The 20,133-nt window shown below is 45.2% G+C and overlaps 1 protein-coding gene across 1 annotated transcript in view; it reads left to right on the forward strand.

Moving 5' to 3' along the window:
* LGALS3BP (galectin 3 binding protein) overlaps positions 1–20,133 on the forward strand; it is a 162,344-nt gene that overhangs the window by 92,725 nt on the left and 49,486 nt on the right. The window lies entirely within an intron of this gene.

Consider the following 20,133-nt stretch of genomic DNA (forward strand, 5'->3'; position numbering starts at 1 on the left):
AACCATTATACAGGATAAACATCATATAAATACCGTAAGCTAGTAAATGAATAAATATACTAGAAAAAGCTGTATTTATAACATGAACAGAAGAAAAAAGAAATAAAAACAGCTATTTAAGGGACAGTTTGGGAGAGAAAATTGGTTAATGGCAACCATAACAAATTCTTTTTGATCAAAAGAGGTACAGTGGTGGCAAAAGCACGATCAAGTCGATGGTGATGGCATAATAGATTCCACCATGCGTTATATGAGATCTTGGAGGCATCTTTCCAATTGGTCGTAATTATCTGTAGGGAAATGGCTATATACAGGTCTATAAATTTACGTACATTAGCAGAAACATTCCATATAGGAGCCATACCACCTAAAAAGATATGGACAATCTCAAAAGTGTGGTCAGTAGCTAAGATATCGTTCAGTTTAGACCAAATACGGGACCAGAGGGATTTAACCAACGGGCAGTGAAAAAACATATGCAAAAAGTCACCATTCTCAGAGGGGCAAGACCAACATTTTTTAGAGTCAATTAATTTGAAACTATATAAATCAGAAGGAGTAAAAAAAAGTTTATTGTAAAAAAAATACAAAGTCTGTGTGGTGCTAGCAGAACGTGAAGCAGTGTGCAACTTTAACCATAAAGAGTTCCAAACTTGAAGGGAAAACTCTTGGGCTAGATCCGTTTCCCAGGAGAGTTCAAGTTTGGACTTGGTTCTTACTACAGGGGAACAAGAAAGTAGCTTGTAAATAGCAGCAGCTTTAAGGGGAATAGAGAAGTCCGGAAGGGGGAAAATGGTTGAGCCAGCAGTAGAGAGTGAAGCGCCCTGAGAAATAAAGAGATCTAAAGAGTTCTTGAGCAAGGGATACTGGGAGGAGTGGACATTAGAGAGGTGAAAGGAATCATGAATGTCGGAGAAGTCGCGCAGGGAATTATTGCTAAGTAAGGAATCGAAAGTAATGATGCCTTTATCTATCCATTCTTTCCAAAAAAGTGCTCTGTGATTAATCTTAACGGATTTGTTGTACCAAATTGGGATTGAGGAATGAAACTCCAACTGCGAGAGAGAAGAGCGAAAGACAGAAAGGGCAAGTGCCTTAGAATGTCTAAAAATAGGAGTAAGAAGACGTTGCGGAGGATGAGATAACCGGGCAGCCGTAACGAAAGAGAAAGGCGAGAGCTGCGCAAGTTCTATAGCACTCCAGGCTGTTAGAGGGGGGTCAGACAAATCAGATAGAAAAGGCCAAATCTGTTTCAGAGTAAAAGCTGAGTGAAACCGAACAATGCTGGGGAAATTAACTCCACCCAGATCTTTAGGTTGTTGAAGACGAGAGAGAGAAATCCTTGCCTTACGTTTATTCCATAAAAAGGAGGTAAAAATACGATTTATGGTTTTAAAAAAATAGAGTGGAAGGGAAATTGGAAGCATTGAAAGGTAAAAATTGACTATAGGAAGAAGCATCATTTTAATAGTGGCGAGCCTCCCCCACCATGATAAGAAAAGGGGGGACCAACGTTCTATAAGGGAAGAGAGCTTTTTAACAATATCCTTCTGATTAAGCTTAATCGTATCCCTAATAGTACTAGCATACAGAATACCTAAACATTTAATATTACCTGAGTTCCATTCAAAACCCGAACCCTGAAACATATGAGGAAGGCAAAATTTATTAAGTGGCAAAACTTCAGATTTATCTATATTAAGTTTATACCCAGAAACAAGAGAATATTCTTGTAACAGGGAAAAGAGTGTGGGCAAAGAGGTGGACGGGTTAGAAATATAAAGCAAAATATCATCAGCATAGGCCGTAAACTTAATATCAATGTTTCGAAATGTGAAGCCAGTATATAATGATGAACGTCGAATTTTTTCCAAAAAGGGCTCTAACGCAAGAATAAAAAGAAGAGGAGAGAGAGGACAACCTTGTCTAGTGCCTCTATGCAGAGAAAAATACGAGGATTGAGACCCGTTGACCCAAATAGAAGTGGAGGGAGCAGAATATAACAATTTAACATAATGAATGAAGGGAGGACTAAAGCCATGCCACCGCAAAGCACCAAACATAAAATCCCAACAAACTCTGTCAAACGCTTTCTCAGCATCTAAGGTAATGGCAGCGATTGGGGAGTCCATCTTTGAGGCCAGGTGAATAATGTTAAGGAAGGTTCTCGAGTTATCAGTGATGGATCTACCTTTAACAAACCCAGATTGATAAATGTTGGTAAGATCAGGAATAACTTTGTTAATACGAGAGGCCAAGACTTTAGCGTAAATTTTACAGTCCGTATTAATCAAAGAAATGGGTCGATAATTCTTGCAAAGGGAGGGATCTTTATCTTTTTTAGGGATTAAGCATAGCATAGCCTGAGTAAAAGAACCTTGGGACCTCCCTTGAGCAACAAAGGAATTAATCAAAGAAAATAAATGTGGTAACAGGATATCCTTAAAGTGGAGATAAAAACGAACCGTGAAACCATCTGGGCCCGGAGTTTTATCTTTGGGAAGAAGAGTAATAGCATTAAGTAGCTCTTTTTCTGAAAGAGGAACGTCCAGTGAAGAGAGATCCACAGACCTGTCCGAAGACCTGGGGAGGGACTGAAAGAAGGAGTCTATTTGAGAAGGCGAGGGAACAGATTTGGGCGTATAAAGTGTGGAATAATATTGAACAAAACAATCGAGAATTTTATCATCAGTATGCTGAGGAATTCCATGCGAGTCAGTAATAGTTATTATTTTAGATTTTTGTTTTTTAATTTTTAGATAAGTAGCGAGAGACTTACCAGCTTTATTGCGTCCGCCATACATTTTAGAGTGAAAATTGAGAAGAGTAGTACTCGCAGAGTCCCAAGAGTGCTTGTTAAATTGCATTTTTGCTTTGATGAGGGAAGAGAGCGATTCTGAGGAATTAGCGGTGAAGTAGAGATGCTCTAGGTCTTTAATTTGTTTAAGAAATTGGGCCGACTTTGAAAGAGCTGTTTTCTTTTTCCGTGAGACAAAAGCAATAATAAAACCTCTGGCCGCAGCCTTGAAGGAATCCCAAATAGAGTGAAAGTGAGAAGTAGAGTGAAGATTATTTATAAAAAAATCCTTTGCAAAAAATATAAATTGCTCAACAAACTGTGAATCTAGGAGAAGCGAATTATTGAAGCGCCACCGCCTAGAAGTGGGAGTAGGTGAGGGAAAGTCCAGATCAGTAATAACCGGAGCATGGTCAGATATAAGAATTGAGCCTATTTCTGAGTTAGTCATAAATTGGAATGAATGCTGTGTGAGAAAAATATAATCTATACGGGAATGTGAAGAGTGTACTGGAGAAAAAAAGGAAAATTCTAAAATATCGGGATGAGAAAGTCTCCATGAGTCAATAAGACCTCTAGAGGAGATAGCATTAAAAAAGGACTTTTGCATTTTATTGGGGACATATCTGGTATGTGATTTACGATCTAAAAATGGGTCCATTAGTTGGTTACAGTCACCACCTACAATCAAATTATCACCTGCATGAGAGGATAGAAGTTTAGAGAAATCCCTCCAAAAGGATAAATCTACACCGTTAGGGCCATAAACATTACAGAAGGAGAATTGTGTATTATTAACAGTAACATCTAAAAATAGCCATCTACCACAAGTATCATGGAATTCATTGTGCAATTGAACAGATAATGACTTATGAAACAAAATAAGAACACCATTTTTACTATTTACTGCTGGAGAACAGAATACCTCTCCAACCCATTGTCTACGCAACGAAGACAAATCTTGAGAGTTAAGGTGAGTTTCTTGTAACAGTGCAGCTTGACATTTCAACCTTGTTAAAGGAGATAAGACACGTTGTTTTTTAACAGGGTTGCGGACTCCTTTAACATTCCAAGAAATGACACGAAGACCATTCATTTGTGTAAATAAAGTAAAGATAAGGAGGAAGGAGTATGGAATTTAAGACAGGGTAGAGAACGAGAAGTAAACAGAAAATAGAAATTAGATGCACATGTGCCTGAATAACTAGTAAGAAACAGAAAAATTAAAGCAGGCAACAACCGCAAATACGTTGGTAAAGATAGAAAAGAGAAGAGGAACAAAGAAGTACCATGATCAGAGAAAGAAAAAAAGGAAGTGTGGTGTGTATCAGATAATGAAAAAGTTGCCAAAAGATTAGAGATGACAGGGATAAAAAGGGATGAGGAAAGAGGGGACAAACAGCAAAAGGGTGGGAGAAGCAAAGAGGAAAAATGGAGAAATAGAAAGAAAGGTACGGGGGTACAGAAACCCCCAAAAGGCATCCAAAGGAGGGTGACGAAAAGCCAATAGACTTTAGCCACAGAAAGCAATTGAACAAAAAACATTACTGTGAGAGGGGGGCGACGAAGAACAAAACAGCCGCACTAAGAGGAGCATATAGGAGAATAGACTACCATAGAGATAGAAAAAACTGAAAGACGGAAGACTATAAAATTGGAAAACTAGAACAATATAAAAATCAAATAGGACAAGCGAAGGAACTTACCAAACATCAAGGGAAAAAAACGGCAACAGAAGGGGTAAACACTGTAAACAGCAGGATGGGACAAAAGGGTGACCTTGACAAGAACACCACATAGGGGAATCCTGCAAAACAAAAGGAAAAACAAGGAATGAGCAAAAGAAGTACAGGAACTATCCAACTTATAACTGAACATTTTAGCAAAACAAAATAGTCCTATACTTTAAGAAGAAAGAAAAACAACTAGGAATTGCTCAGTTCCATAAGTTCTCCCTTGTGAGTATGAATGAACTTCCGCAGGTCTGCAGGATCCTCAAAACTAAAAGTTCTTTCCTTATAGGTCACTTTGAAAAAACAAGGGTGTATTAAACCATAGCGTGCGTTCATAGATCTCAAAGCCGGTCTGAGGTCCAAAAATTCCTTTCGGCGGGAAGCCGTAGGCTTGGAAACGTCCTGAGTAAAAAAGACCTTGTGCCCAGACCAAATCATTTGCTTATGTTGCTTGGCGGCCTGGAGAATCATCATAAGATCAGAGTAGAGGAGGAAATATGCTATGATTCCACGAGGTTTAGATGCAGAAGATGCATTCTTTGGCCCCAGACGATGAGCACGTTGTATGTTAAAGTCTGAGGATTTCGGGAGGCCGACAATTTGAAGAACTTGAGACTTTAGGAATTGGATCATATCCGACCCCTCCGATCCTTCCGGAATACCATAAATGCGCAGGTTGTTGCGCCTATTGCGGTTTTCCAAATCTTCCGCTACTTTCTTGAGCTGGCCGACCTCTTTGGTGAGAGTGTCAACTTTAGTAACAACATCCTGTGCATCACTGATCCTCTGTTCCACCTCAGACAGTCTCGTATCCATACTAGACCATTTATCATCTAACCTCTGAAGCGTGGCAACAGTGTCTGTAATAAAAGGACGAATAAGGCGCAACTCCTCCATAATATCCTCAAGAGTGAGAGGCAGCGGAGACTTGTTTGGGGAAGGCGGGTCCTTTTTGGTACGCTTGACAGAAGGGTTGCTTGAATCCTTCCTTCCCCCAGTGGAGCCTCCGTGAGGTTTGGTTGAATGTACGCCCTCCATACTGACGGTACCGCAGCCAGTTATGACAGAAATAACCAATGGCAGAATGCAGGCAGGACAGCAGTGAGATTGCTTAGTCAGCAGCAAGAGGAGGCGTAGCAAACGATGAAAGTACCAAGATACAACACAGCGGAGGGTACTGGGACACCGGAAACACAACTAGCTGCCTCTCAAATAATTGCTAGGAGATACGGTCTGAGGAATCCACAAAAGCCACCAAAGAGACCGAGCACTAACAGATAATTGCGCAAAAAGATGGCATAAGGTGAACTAACGCAGCCACCGCCGTAGTGCCACCAAAAAACAACAGGGAATAGGCATAAAGACTCAGTGGCAGCGAAAAAATAGAAGAAAAACGCTGCAGAAAAAACAAAATGGCGGCCGCCTTCTGAGGGGAGCATAAAATGCGCAAAAAAAGTAACAAAAAGACCGCATTTCGGTCAACAAAACTTGCCAAAGCAGTCTCTGCAATGTCCCAGAACCAAATCCATGCTCGAAGCGAAGCTCCGTTGCCTTAAAGAGGTGTCATCATGCTCGAATCGGCATTGTTCGAGCGGAGCTCCTCACCCGGCGGCCATCTTGGATCGTCGCGCCGCGCGCTCCCCGTGATGTGTCTCTTAATGTACGCGGAGTCTGTGCAGTGTGTGCGGGGCTCATGAGCTTCATCCTTTCCAGCATCAGAGCTGTCTGCTTCAGACGGAGAACGGCTCTCACTCACCCTCTTTGTCCACCTCCATTATTGTGCGTGGTTTTTTACATCCGCGTCACCACCCATTTGGGGATTCCTTCATATCCATCCTTGAATATCCCTTGTGAGGAGTAAGTAGAGCACAGATGCTCCATTTGAGCATAAGTAGCCTACCTTTTACTACTTCTCCGGTTACATACAGACATTATAGTGCTCGCCCCAGGGGAAAGTGATGGAACATGAAGGACTCATTTAAATGACGTATTTCTCATCAGTCCACTTCCGAGTCATTCTCACGCGATCTCATCCAGTGTGTGTCTAATCTTCTTCCTTGTTATGATAGATGGTACCAAATCCAGTAGTGCACGGGTCCCGATGGTGAAGGGTTTTACTGAAGAATATCAGTAGGCCCACGAAGGGGTAGAAAGTACCAAGCTCAACTGATAAATGTTCGGGCTGATATGCTACTGGGGCTGCGGGACCAGTGGACTAGGGACGGACTCGAGTTGGATGATGAGGACTGGCAGTCTGCTGTTTCCTCTCCTAAGGAGGTTGCGATCCCGTCGCGTCTGAGGCTGGTGCAGCTCAAGATCCTGCATCGAGTGTATGTGACGGGGCCGCGACTGGTTCATATGGGATTCTCTGAGGAAGGCCTATGTAGGAGGGGATGCGGTATGCTGGGTACTTTCCTACATATCATCTGGGAATGTGGTGTCATCACGGAATTTTGGAGGCGAGTTCATGCGGTGATGGGGGAGGTGACGGGCATTGCTATGCAGCCGGAAGCGCGGTGTTGTCTCCTGAATGTCTGGGGGCCCACTGACCATGATGAGGCACAGACCCAGTGGGTGACCCTGGGTAACATGGTTGCTAAGAGGGACATCGCGCGCTTGTGGGGATCCGGGGGCCCCCCACGTTAACTGCGTGGAAAGAAAATATGGACTGGAGTATGCTCAGGGAGAAGACAGTATACTGCGCCAGAGGCCGCCCTCGGAGGTGGCATGCCATCTGGGGGCGGTGGAATCAATACAGGGGGGGAATATGTCTTGCCCCTGATCTGGATCCCCCCGAGGAACAGCTTTCTTCTTGACCTTCTTTCCAGCTCAGTAGGCAGATGTGATGGTTAATTGACTTCTTGGGCCTCTGCTTTCCCCCCCTTTTCCTCTTATCATAGTACTGTGACTGTTAGATGATTGGGGTCCGGCTCCCCCTGAGGGGCTACCACCGTGGGCATTCAGTGTTGTTGCCTTGCTGGGGTTTGTTGTGTGTTTGTAATTATTAAAAATGGAACCTTCTCACTGCTCCTTCAATGTACTGTGGACGATTCTTTGTACTCTCCTATTGAAGCTGCCGAACCTCCGGGTTGTCGGCTGAATAGCTGTGTCCAGACTCTTGAAGAAATATAGGTTTTTAAAAAAAAAAAAAAAAAAAAAAAAAGAAAGTACCAAGCTCTAGGGGTGCTGATTTGCTGTAGGGCCGTATAGCGCTGATAAACAGGTTAAAAACGCACAACCTGAGGTAAAATCAATGTCCATTTGCATTGTCGGGTTCAGGTGATCAAGAATCATGGATCATTTCATTATGCAAAGTTCCTGCTTATTCTCCCTACGTGCAATAATCTTGTGCCAACAACTTGAAAGGTTTAAAATCGAAACTAGACTGCTAGGAAAATTAAAGTTGTAATATTCCAGACTACCACTAGATGACAGGAGAGTGTACAAAATGTGAACGAGCAATAATAAAAACTGCTAATCGATTGATATGGCTAAGTGATTTCATTCCCCCTCCAGTATAAGCCCTAAGACTTCTAAATGTGGAAAACCCTTACAATGACGACCTCCGGATAATTTAACGGCTAGAGTGGCCGACTTATAAAGGTGGTCGTTTTCAGCAAGTGTGGTGCTTAAATAAACTTCTTGCACCCAGTAATTGTGCCCATTTAACTTTTATTAACTTTCACTCGGGAGCGCAGGAGCGGTGATTAGCTCGCGCCGAAATCCGCGCTCTAATGGCCAAACATGGCTGCCGCCGGACTTCCGTCCGCGTCACATGTAGTGTGCGCGAACAGCTAGACCGGAACACCACATCTCCCCCCTATTAACAACAACCCAAAGAAACTGTACAGTCTTACTTGCTGTCCATTATGAAATATCCAAACCTCCTGGGCAGATTGACTCTTCTGCCACTTCGTGTCCGACTATTGAGACCACTTGTGCCCGGAGTGGACTCATGGTGTCCCACTTCGGGTGTGTCCCCACCGTCCATGCCTCCTGTTTCTATACCGCTTTCCAGATCTATTCTCTCTTGGGTGCTGAACGCTTGTTCTCTCATCTCCTCTCTCTCCCTTAGCGATGTTCTCGGTGGTGGACTACTCCCCTCCTCCTTGGGACATTCCGGGTTTCCTCCTTTCCTCTGTAAGATGTTAGCTGTCTCTTCTATGGTGTTGCTCAAACCTGCTGAATTACACCTCGCCATTCTATCTTGAGACCATATTTTCCCATCGCTGAGAAGCGCTGACCTAGAATATGGTTCCATCACTTGAAGAGGGGGTGTGAATTTACTCTCTCCTTTCTTCTTCTGTGTAGGCAGCTTGATTCTCACCCATTCGCCCTTCTCTAGTGTGACCTCTTTGGTGTTGTGTTTGGCATCATAGTGCTCTGTGTACACTGTCTGGGCTCTCTCCAAGTTTCTGCGCACCACTGCTGGAGACCAGTGGTTTTGCACCGTGAGGCGTTTCCACGCCACATTATCCTTTGTGAATGGTTTTCTTCCTTTCAGGATTCTGAATGGACTGTACCCAGTGGTGGTAGGTGTTATCCGATATGCCCACATCAGTCATTTCAGTTCCTTCTCCCAGTTCTGGCCTTGGCTGATCGCCGCCTGGATCGATCCCATGATCACCCGGTTAAACCTCTCTGCTAATCCATTGCCTGCCGGGTGGTATATTGGCGTATGGCGCGTCGCAATGCCATTCCTTTCCATGAAGGTTTCCCATTTAGTTGACGTAAATTGCGGGCCATTGTCACTCAAAATCCCTTTGGGGATCCCTTCTCTTATGAAGACGTCTGTTAAGAAGGCCAGTACTGTCTCGGTTTCGGTGTTCTCAGACACGTCTATCTCCGGCCACTTGGAGTATCGATCCATGACCACCGTGATATATTTCTGAGTGCCTTGTGTGTCTTGTATGGGTCCTAGGATGTCTATGGAAATCTCTTCCCATGTGTTTTCCGGACATTCGTATCTCCCTAGGGGCGGGCGTAGTAATTTCTGAGTCTTGTCCGCATTGCTGCATTGTTCGCACGCCCTTACATATCTCTCTATCATCACATCCATCCCCGGCCACCAGTAATCTTCTTTAGCTCTCCATTTAGTCTTCACGATCCCCAAGTGTCCTTCGTGTGTGATGGTTACGATGTGATCCCTCAGGGTGTACGGCGGGATGACTTTGGTGCCCCTTAGCAAGAACCAGGGTTTGTCCCCTATTGATAGTTCTTCGCGGATTTCCCAATACTGTTTCAGTTCTTCCTCCGACAATCTCTTGTCCGGTCACCCATTCGTCACATATGCTTTTACTGCACTAAGTTTCACGTCCTTGTCGTATTCGTTTTCCCATTCCGTGGCGCTTATGGCTTTTTCTGGGTCTCCTGTGAGGGCAACCGCATACTCCTCCAATCCACCTTCGTCTTGGTCCTCCGCACCTTCTTTGGATGCAGCCCTACTCAAAAAGTCTGCTACCTTGTTCTTGTGTCCTGGTAAGTACTCCACGTCATACACATAATCGAGTAGCCTCAGTGTAATTTTGGCTATCCGTGGAGTGGCATGTTCGTGCCCGCTTGACGTGAGGACTTTCACCAAGGGTTTGTGGTCTGTACGCAGAAGGAACGTTCCTCCCCACAAGAAATGCCGGAAACTCTCCATCGCCCATACTGCCGCTAGCATCTCCTTCTCAATGACACTAAATTTTTGTTCATTGTGGGCCAATGCTCTGGAGGCCAAGCTGATCGTAGTGCTCGCTCCTTCTGTGGATTGTTGCGTGAGCACTGCCCCTAATCCTCGATCACTAGCGTCTGTGGTTAGAATGGTCTGCGCCTCTGGGTTGAACCCATGTATGGGCACTGCCTCACTGATGTTGCGTTTCATGTCCTCGAACTCCTGTTGTTCCCTTTCCGTCCATCGGAATGTGGATTTATCTTTCAGTAGTACTCGCATGTGATGGGTCTTAGATGCAAAGTGTGGCACAAATTTACTATAAAACTCTGCCATCCCCAGGAAAGTCCTGATGTCTTCCCTGTTCTTGGATGTCGGGGCATCTCTGATCGCCGTGACATTGGATGCTTTCGGTTCGATTCCCTGTTGACTTATCTCATGTCCCAAATACGTGACTTTGTTCACTCCGAACTTGCATTTGTCCCATTGAGCGGTGAGTCCATTTTGCATCAATATGGTTAGTACCCCTTTCAACTTCATGTTGTGGTCCGCTCTGGATGTCCCCATCACCAATATGTCGTCTTGGAAATATTGGATGCCTTCCTTCTTGTGGAACAGCCTGTGCATCAATTTTTGAAAAACCGTAGCCGCCGAGGCCAAACCAAAGGGCATCCTTAAGAATTTGTAGCATCCGAAGGGTGTTATAAATGATGTAAGGTGGTTGCAGGATCGATGCAAGGCAATCTGGTGGTACACTGATGTCAGGTCGATGGTGGAGAACCACTTTGCTCCCTGGGTCTTAGCTAGCATCTCGTTGATCCTGGGAAGAGGGAACTTGTCCACCACAATGTTTTTGTTAAGTTCTCTTAGGTCGACACAGAGTCTCACCTTCCCGTTTGGTTTCTGCGCTACGACCAAGGGCGCCAGCCATTCCGCGTTGTCGATTGCCTCTATCACTCCATTATCTTCCAATCTCTGCAACTCTTCCTGTACTGCTGTCCTGGTCCGGAACGGGATGTTACTTGCTTTGTGGGTCACCGGTTGTGCCCCCTCTCTCAGATGAATTCTATGCATGAACTTTGCCATGCGTCCTATAGATTCTCTGAAGACTTCCGGAAACTCTTCCTTCCATCGTTGTGCTGCATATTCTGGTCCCTCTTCTGTCATGAGGACTTGCGTGTGCCCCCCCGGATTTAACTTCATTCCCAGGGCTCCTTGATCTTTCCAGCCTAGAACCGACGGTCCCTTTTCGGCCACGTATAATTTTCATTCGCACGTTCTGCCCTTGAACTCGAATGACAACGGGCACAATCCAACCATGGGGATAGGTTCTCCAGTGAATGTCACTGGGTGGATGTCCGTGGGCCTTAGCTGATAATTTGTCCTTGTTACGAACTCCTTCTCCCATATCTTTCTCTGGATAATCATGTAGGGTGACCCCCAATCAGCCACCATGGTCACTTGTACTCCTCCTATCGTCATCTCACACTTTGGCTTCTTGTCTGTGGTGCTTTCTATGCCTAGGACCTGCTCTTCCACTATCAGGATTCCATCTTCATCTTCCTCGTCCTCTTCTTCGTTCTCCTTGTGTTCCTCTTGTGCCACATACTTTACTTCACTTCTAGGGGTCTTCCTCCTGCACACTTTCTCGTAATGCCCTAACAGTCCGCAGTATTAGCATTGGCACTGAATGCAGGGCAACCCTTGTCGTTGGCCGCGTGAGTGTTGCTGCCGCATCTATAGCATGTGTTCCTGCTCCAATTCCGTTGTCCCTGTGGTCTTGGGGTTCTTGTGTTGTACTTTTTGTAGTTCCTTGCCCCCTGTTGTCCTGGTGGTTGTTTAGGGTCACTTGTCTTCCTGTCCACTACCTTGCACACTGCTTGCCCTTGACTGCTCTAGTGCTTGGCTGCTTCCACGCAGCTCTTGGACAATTCCACTTTTTTCACTAACGCCACTACTTGCTTCAAAGGTGCATCGCCATTGACCCACAGCTTCTCTTGTATGGAGGAATTCACTGTGTGCATGATGATTTGATCTCTTATCAATTCTTCCTGTAAGGTTCCAAATTTGCACGTTATGGCTAATTTTTGTAACGCCGCTACATATTCATCCACCGATTCCCCTTTTTCCTGCTTCCTGTGATAGAAGTTATACCTATCTATCGCTGTGCATACCACCGGGCGATAGTGGTCGTCAAGGTCTTCTAATGTGTGCTGGAAGACATCTACATTCGTAGCTGCTCTTTCCTTTTTCACCAGGTTTTGGTATACTCTTTGTCCCGCCGGGCCCAAGTGATGGAGGAGGATTTTCTTCCGCCGGGCGCTCGTGAACTCAGCTTCTCCCTCCTCTTCTAGCGCCGAGAGGTAGTTCAGGAAGTACTGTTTCCAGTCCTCCCATGGCATTTCGGGTTCTCCTCCTTTTGCCAAGAATGGCACCGGGTTCGTCAACGAGAATGTCTGCGCGCACATCTTCTCTCCGTTAGTGGCTCGTCTCAGTGTATTGGTAGGGTTGTCTGTGAGTGCGTCCCTTGGACTCCGGTCGTCCTCCTGGCTGGATTCCCCGCTCTCCTCTTGGCCGTCGTTTGGCTGCGCCAGGGTACAGGACGCCCCTGCCGGGGTTACGTGGCTGGTGAGCCTTCCTTCCTCTCGGGCAGCTCGTGGAAGTCGGCCGGGGACCTTCGCCAGCAAGGGTACCGGCTCCTGGAGGGTCGAACAGTGACGTCCCTAGCCTGCGCAGGTGTGGCGCGACGCCGGCACTGTGGCGCACTCACCGCTGCTCTGCCGCGCTCCCGGTGACTTGCTCAGTGGGTGGGCAATCCTGGGCTCGTGGCCTCACAAGGGATTCTGGGTGGGGTGCAGGGTGCTTCTTCATCCCATCCTCGTCGCCATTATAAAGGTGGTCGTTTTCAGCAAGTGTGGTGCTTAAATAAACTTCTTGCACCCAGTAATTGTGCCCAATTAACTTTTATTAACTTTCACTCGAGAGCGCCGGAGTGGTGATTAGCTCGCCCCGAAATCCGCGCTCTAATGGCCAAACATGGCCGCCGCCGGACTTCCGTCCGTGTCACACGTAGTGTGCGCGAACAGCTAGACCGCTACACCACACGACTTAGAAGCTGAGGAGCCAGGTTCGAGTCGGGCAGGTGGCTCAAACATCCTGTAATTCTGGGCAAATCACTTAATCTCCCCCTGCGTAACAAACATTTGCAATGCAATAGATTGCGCATTTACGCAAGTTTGAGCTATTTTTGTTTTTGTTTTTAAAAAATACATAAAAGATATTGTCATTTACAATGCCAATAGCTTGAATTCTCACAAATACGAGACCTATTGCATTCTAAATGCTTGTTTGTGAAAGCGCCCCATGCCGCGCTTTCATTTTAATGTCGTCATGGCCCTTTCTTTAAGACGCAGCTCGGCGTGAAGAAAGGTGCGTCCGCTGATAAAGTAAAAGCGCGGTATGAGGCGCTTTTAACAATATAAAGCATTTGATAAGCTGCATAGCGTCTGCAGAAGTGCTTCGCTGTGCAGGGAGCGTTTATGAAAGATAAAGCGCAGCGTCCATGATCGGGCGCCGTGCTGTCATGAAAACGGGGGGGGGGGGGGGGGGCGAGGGTAGGGAGAGACTGTTGTGCCTGCAAAAGCAGCTAGATTAAGACATTAAGGAAAATAGTGCTCACAGACTGTAGATAAAACAGACCATGTAACAACACAAGTAAAAAGTCCAGTCCTCATGGGAGGTTACAAATGCAGACAAGGCGTTACTAAGGAGGGACTAACAAGCCTATTAACAAATCAGAAGCAATCATTTAGAAAGGAAAGTAACAGGAGCCAATTGGAAAGATGGGCGGAGAGTGTGCGGAGCTTCACGTCCATACTAGGGGTGGGCGGAATTTGCGTAGTCGCGCTACGCAAAGCTCAGCGAAACAGTAAAAAATCTCCGCAAGCAGGCAGAAATTTTGCAAACACGCAGAGTCGCTTGTTCCGCCCGTTCGCGATGCTTTTTTCCTGTTCGCGAACGCTGTTTGCATGTTTGGAGGGAAATATCTCATGAACACGCATATTGAAAGCGCAAACAAGCAAAAAATTCCGCAAAGCTGTGGAATTTTTGGCAATTCCGCATTCTCCGCGGCACGCAAAATTAACCAAATTCAGCAAATTCCGCGAGCGGAACGGAATTGACTGCCCAGGCCTAGTCCATACCTGAATACAGCACGCCTTGCAGACCAGCGCAGGCGCTACCCAGGCTCGACCTAATAAAAACATATTGTTCTTCAAATGTGCTTACTCTAAATGTGAACAAAAGCCCCAAAGACTGAGCTGTGATTCAAATGGTGCGGTGTATTGAGTTGCTCTTCCCTGATCAAATTGAGTGGGCACTGTCTGTCAACGATGTAAGCAGTCGGGAGCCGAAGCCATGTATTATGTTTTGTAGAGACACAATCATGATTTACATACATTCACATAAAATGAATTAGAAAAAATACTAGATCCACCTAATCTCCACTACGTCCACATATCACATCAAAATACAATGGATGATATTTCTGCAATGGTATGGGTTAACAATGCAAACACTCTTAAAAACAAAAGGGTTAGATTTGTCGTTCCCATAAGTCCCATGGGAGACATAATTTGGTGCTTTCAGGGGTTTTTCCTCCCGTATGTCTTGATCAATGCATTATGGTATATACCCAAGTTTCCAGAGGTGGTTCTCTGTCACTTTTGGGTGGACTTCACTGATCCACATGCTATGCACACTATCTTAACTTTAGGATATTGGCTACTTCCAAACTGGTACGTATGCGCTGCTGCAGCTGTTCTCACATCTCTGCAACTTCTCATGCTTATGCGCAGCAATTTTCACCATGCTATGTTTGATGCACATCTATGAACCTCAAGCACCTTAGCCAACACTACCCAAACCGGCCAAACTACAACCGCACCCTATCAACTAAGCATTCCTGAAGAGTACAATGAACCTGATACAGATCTTAGCACTTCATGACCTCATCAAAAGTACAAAGCAATATAGATGCTTCGAATATGCTGAGGTTTGCTTGCCCTTTTGAGGCAATACCACCTGTAAGCTATTACATTGGGCAAACATGAGCAGAAGTAAACCTTTTCTGTTGTTATGATTGAAAGGCTAAACCAATTTGGTGTGTTGCCGGAGTTTTTACATTTGTGAAAGCAATTTTCACCCAATTGTCTGAATACACCTTCTGAATGTCACATATGAACTCTGGGTGATGCTATAGTATTGTAGCCACATCTTATTCCTTTCACCACTGCGAGCGGCCCCTTCAGTGCCGAATATGGCCTCAATCTGCTTTTGTGTTTGATGTTTTGATTTTGAAAAAGAGTAAAAAAAAATCTTGGAGAAAATATGGGAAGTCAAAAGTACAGGATGTAAAAGAAATCATCGGACTAAAGGTAAATAGTAAGGCATAATGGTAATGGCTACGGCAAATAGTAAAACACAAAGAAATTCAGAACTGAGTAGGTCAATGGCAGCACAAGCTGAGTACAACAGGATCTACCGACTTTATTAAAAACATTTTTTTTTAAAGTAATACTTTGAGAGTTCCGGAGTGAATATTGCAAAATTAATCAGTAAAGATGAAACTCAGATTTATTAATAAACCCAAAATAAACACATGAACCCATCTTTATGTATGTTATGATGTGACTGTTGGCTGCTATTTCGTATGGCTTTATCCTTTTACCATGTATTATGTAGCTGAGTCTAGGACTAACATGACTTCAGTCTCTGTACTGGAGATCTGGTTGCACTTAAAAAGGCTTGTTATTTGTTATAAATGTATACAGACTTAGAAGCCGAACAAGCCAAGGCAATAAAAGAAAGCTACTGGCAAGTGGTTTGGAAAAGCAAAAGAGCCAAAGAGGCCCATATAAGCAGGTTGTTGGAAAGTAATGAAAAGAGACACAACACGGGAAAATAAAAGTATAGAAATACCAAAAGCAAGGACAAACGAAATAAGGGGCCTCATACTCAAAGCCTTTTCTGGTGGTAAGTGTGTCATACGCCTGTTTTAGACGTGTGTTACACCTGAATATGAAGGACTGTTTACACTAAACATTTTTGCTATTTTTTCGGAATAAGACATGCTTACTCACAGAAACCGTGATTAAGCATTAAACTCCAGGAATTTCATGAATAAGTCTGACATAATACACATTTACTCATGAAAAAAGCTTTGTGAAACGGGTGAAAGGATTTCAGATTTCAGGTGATCCGTAGCCACAGTTACAGCTCTGTGGAAAAGGAGAAAATAGAGAAAAGAGAAAAGGACGGCTTGTGGATGTGATTTATCACTTGGTCTACAGGCAATGGATGATATGGGGTGATTAGGATAAAGAGAAGAAATTAGAAGAAGACCGGAAGGGCAGAAGCTTACAGGAAGGGATATCCTAGAGAAGTTCCAGCCATGGTCTTCAAAGGTCACAGCCAGGAAGAGTCTGAAAAAGTTGGAGCAAGAGATGCCAAAATGGTAGGTTCAGGGAAGAAGAAAGAAGATGAAAGCACAAACGCATACAAGTAAGAGAGAAGCTGAATTGAACGGAGAAGGCAGGAGCAAGGACGGGTTTTAAAAAATGATTACTTGCTGTACATGGAGATGTCTGCGTGTTGCTGGGAGGCACGGGTCACATGAACGCAGTGACCTAAAAATAATGTACGTGCACAAAGGCAACAAAAAAGTGAATGGCTGCTTGTGCCCCGGGGGGCCTACTAAGTACGCAATGATCAGGAAACACTGAAGCCTGTGCCTGATTGTACCCCGGGGGACTGCTGTGTGCTCGCTCCATCAGAGCGGGAATGTCTTTTGATGTATGCATAAAATTCCAATCAGAACGAAATCCAGCCCCATAATTATTGAAACACCACCTTAAAAAAAATAAACCTAAACATTACCTTTTCAAGCCATTAAAAACGAAACCCTGGGTACAAAAAATGTGTGTCCGTTGTGAAAACAAGGGGTGAGGTTAGCATTGCAGTCTACGGCAGCGAGGATGAGCAGCGCTCGTCAAAACTACTCGTAAACAAGAGGAACAAGCCCAATCCTTCTTAAAACAAAGCCAAAAACCAAACTAACATCCTAGTAAAAAAAAGCCCAAATGCCGGTCGACAGTGAAAATTGCTAAAAGCCTAAAAATTATAGCCAATGAAGAGGGAGGCATGGCAAAAGACGTACCCCCAATACAGCTGTGGAATTAGGAGGAGGTGGGAGGGAGGAAAACTATATTTAAATGTAATCAGCTATGGTGCCGAAGCTACACACAGGCAAACAGAAACAGAGCAGGAAACCAAGAAACAAAGTAGTCCCCAAGAGAACAGACAAAGAACTGAAGTGTGATGAGACAGTACTTAGTCCCTGATGCATGGGAGGAACGGAACAGAAAATGAGGGAAAAAGAGGTAGGACTGACCACTGGCAAGCAAGGATTTTTGAAGGACACTGAAACAAATAAATCAAAAGCAGGGGCATGGCTTTAAGCCAACATGAGAAATTACAACAGGCCTCGAATGATCGACCTAAAAATGAATGTGTCCGTCTGTAATGCAACCGGTGCTCATGTAAAGCGGTCTGATACCTTCGGGTTGAGTTTGCGCTATATAAAACTGCACAAAAATACAACATAAAAACTTTTGATGAGAGCAGATGACAAGCTGGTACAGCCACAGCCAAAGAGCACAATTAACAATTGTGGCTGCTGGAGCGCTTCTGCCATAAGGACTAGACTCCCAGGCTAGTCGTAGCCCCTCGACCAACCTACTTAGTTTTAGGGCAGACTTACTGCCTCTTGTCTATTGCATTTCCAATGTGGGTGAAACGTCCTAGTTGATGTTACTGACTAACACCGTATGCGGATGAAAAGCGAGGACTTTATGTGTAACCGCCGCCAATACCACCACCACCACCAATACCCCCACTACCAATACCACCACCACCAATACCACCACTAATACCACCACCACCAATACCACCACCACTATCAATACCACCACCACTACCACCACCAATACCACCACCACCAACACAACCACTAATACTACCACCAATACTACCACCAAAGCCAGTACCATCACCACCAATATCACCACCGCCAATACCACTACTACCAATACCACCACCACCAATACCACCACCAATACCAATACAACCACCACCAATACACCACCACCAATACTACCACCACCATCACCAATACCACCACCAATACCCCACCACCAATACCACCACCACAAATACTACAAGCACCACCACCACCAATACTTCCAATAACACCACCACCAATAACACCACCACCACCAACACCACCACCATCAATACCACCATCATCAGTACCACCAATTCCATCAGCAATACCACCACCACCACCAACACCACCCCCAATAACACCACCATCAATGCCACTACCACCAATACCACCACCATTACCACCAACAATACCACCACCACGAATACCACCACCACCACCAATGCCACCACCACCAATACCTCCACCAATACTACCACCACCATCACCAATACCACCACCCATACCACCGATACCACCACCACCAATACCACCACCACCACCAATACCAATGCTGCCACCACCAATACCCTCAACACCAATACTGCCACCACTACCAATGCCACTACCACCACTACCACCACCACCAATACCACCACCACCAATACCACCACTAATACTACCACCGCCACCACCAATACCAATACCCCCACCACCAATCCTACTAGCACCAATACCACAGATACCACCACCAATATCACCACCACCAATACCATCACCAATACCACCACCACCAATACTACTACCACAACCAATACCACCACCACTACCACCAATACTACCACCAATACCATCACCACCAGTACAACCACCACCAATACCACCACCACCAATACAAATACCACTGCCAATACAAATACCATCACCACCAGTACAACCACCACCAATTCTACCACCACCAATACAAATACCACCACCAATACCAATACCACTGCCAATATACCACCACCAATACCACCACCACCAATTCTACCACCACCATTACCAATCGAACCACCACCACAAATACCACCACCACCACCAATACCAATACCACAAGCACCAATACCTATACCACCACCACCAATACTACCAATACCACCACCATCAATACCACCACCATCAGTACCACCAATACCATCAGCAATACCGCCGCCACCAATACCACCACCACCAATACCACCACCAACAATGCCACTACCACCAATACTACCACCACCAATACCACCATCAATACCACCACCACCATCAATACCACCCCCACAAATACCACCACCACCAATACCACTCACCACCAATACCACCACCACCAATACTACCACCGCCACCACCAATACCAACACCACCACCAATACCACCACCACCAATACCACCACCACCAATGCCACCACCCCAATACCTCCACCACCAATACCACCACCATCACCAATACCACCACCAACAACAATACCACCACCAATACCATCACAACCAACAATTCCACCACAACCAATACTACCACTGCCACCAAACAAAAGCGGAGAGCAGTGGACCATACACATGTGGCAGCACCTGTACCGTAAATCACCTATGTAATAACAATGATGAAAAGCGTGCTGAAAAACCAAAAAGGGCCCCCTGCCCAAGGGCACCTCACCACAGCCACCACCAATACCAGCACCACCACAAATACCATCAATACCACCACCACCAATACCACCAATACCACCACTAATACCCCAATACCACCACCACCAATACCAATACCACAAGCACCAATACCACCACCACCAATACCACCCCCACCACCAATACCACTCCACCAATACCACCACCACCAATACCCCCAACACCAATACCACCCCACCACCAATACCACCACCACTAATAC

The sequence above is a fragment of the Triturus cristatus genome, chromosome 7 (assembly GCF_964204655.1).
Source record: "Triturus cristatus chromosome 7, aTriCri1.1, whole genome shotgun sequence".
In the NCBI taxonomy this organism is placed as follows: Eukaryota; Metazoa; Chordata; class Amphibia; order Caudata; family Salamandridae; genus Triturus; species Triturus cristatus.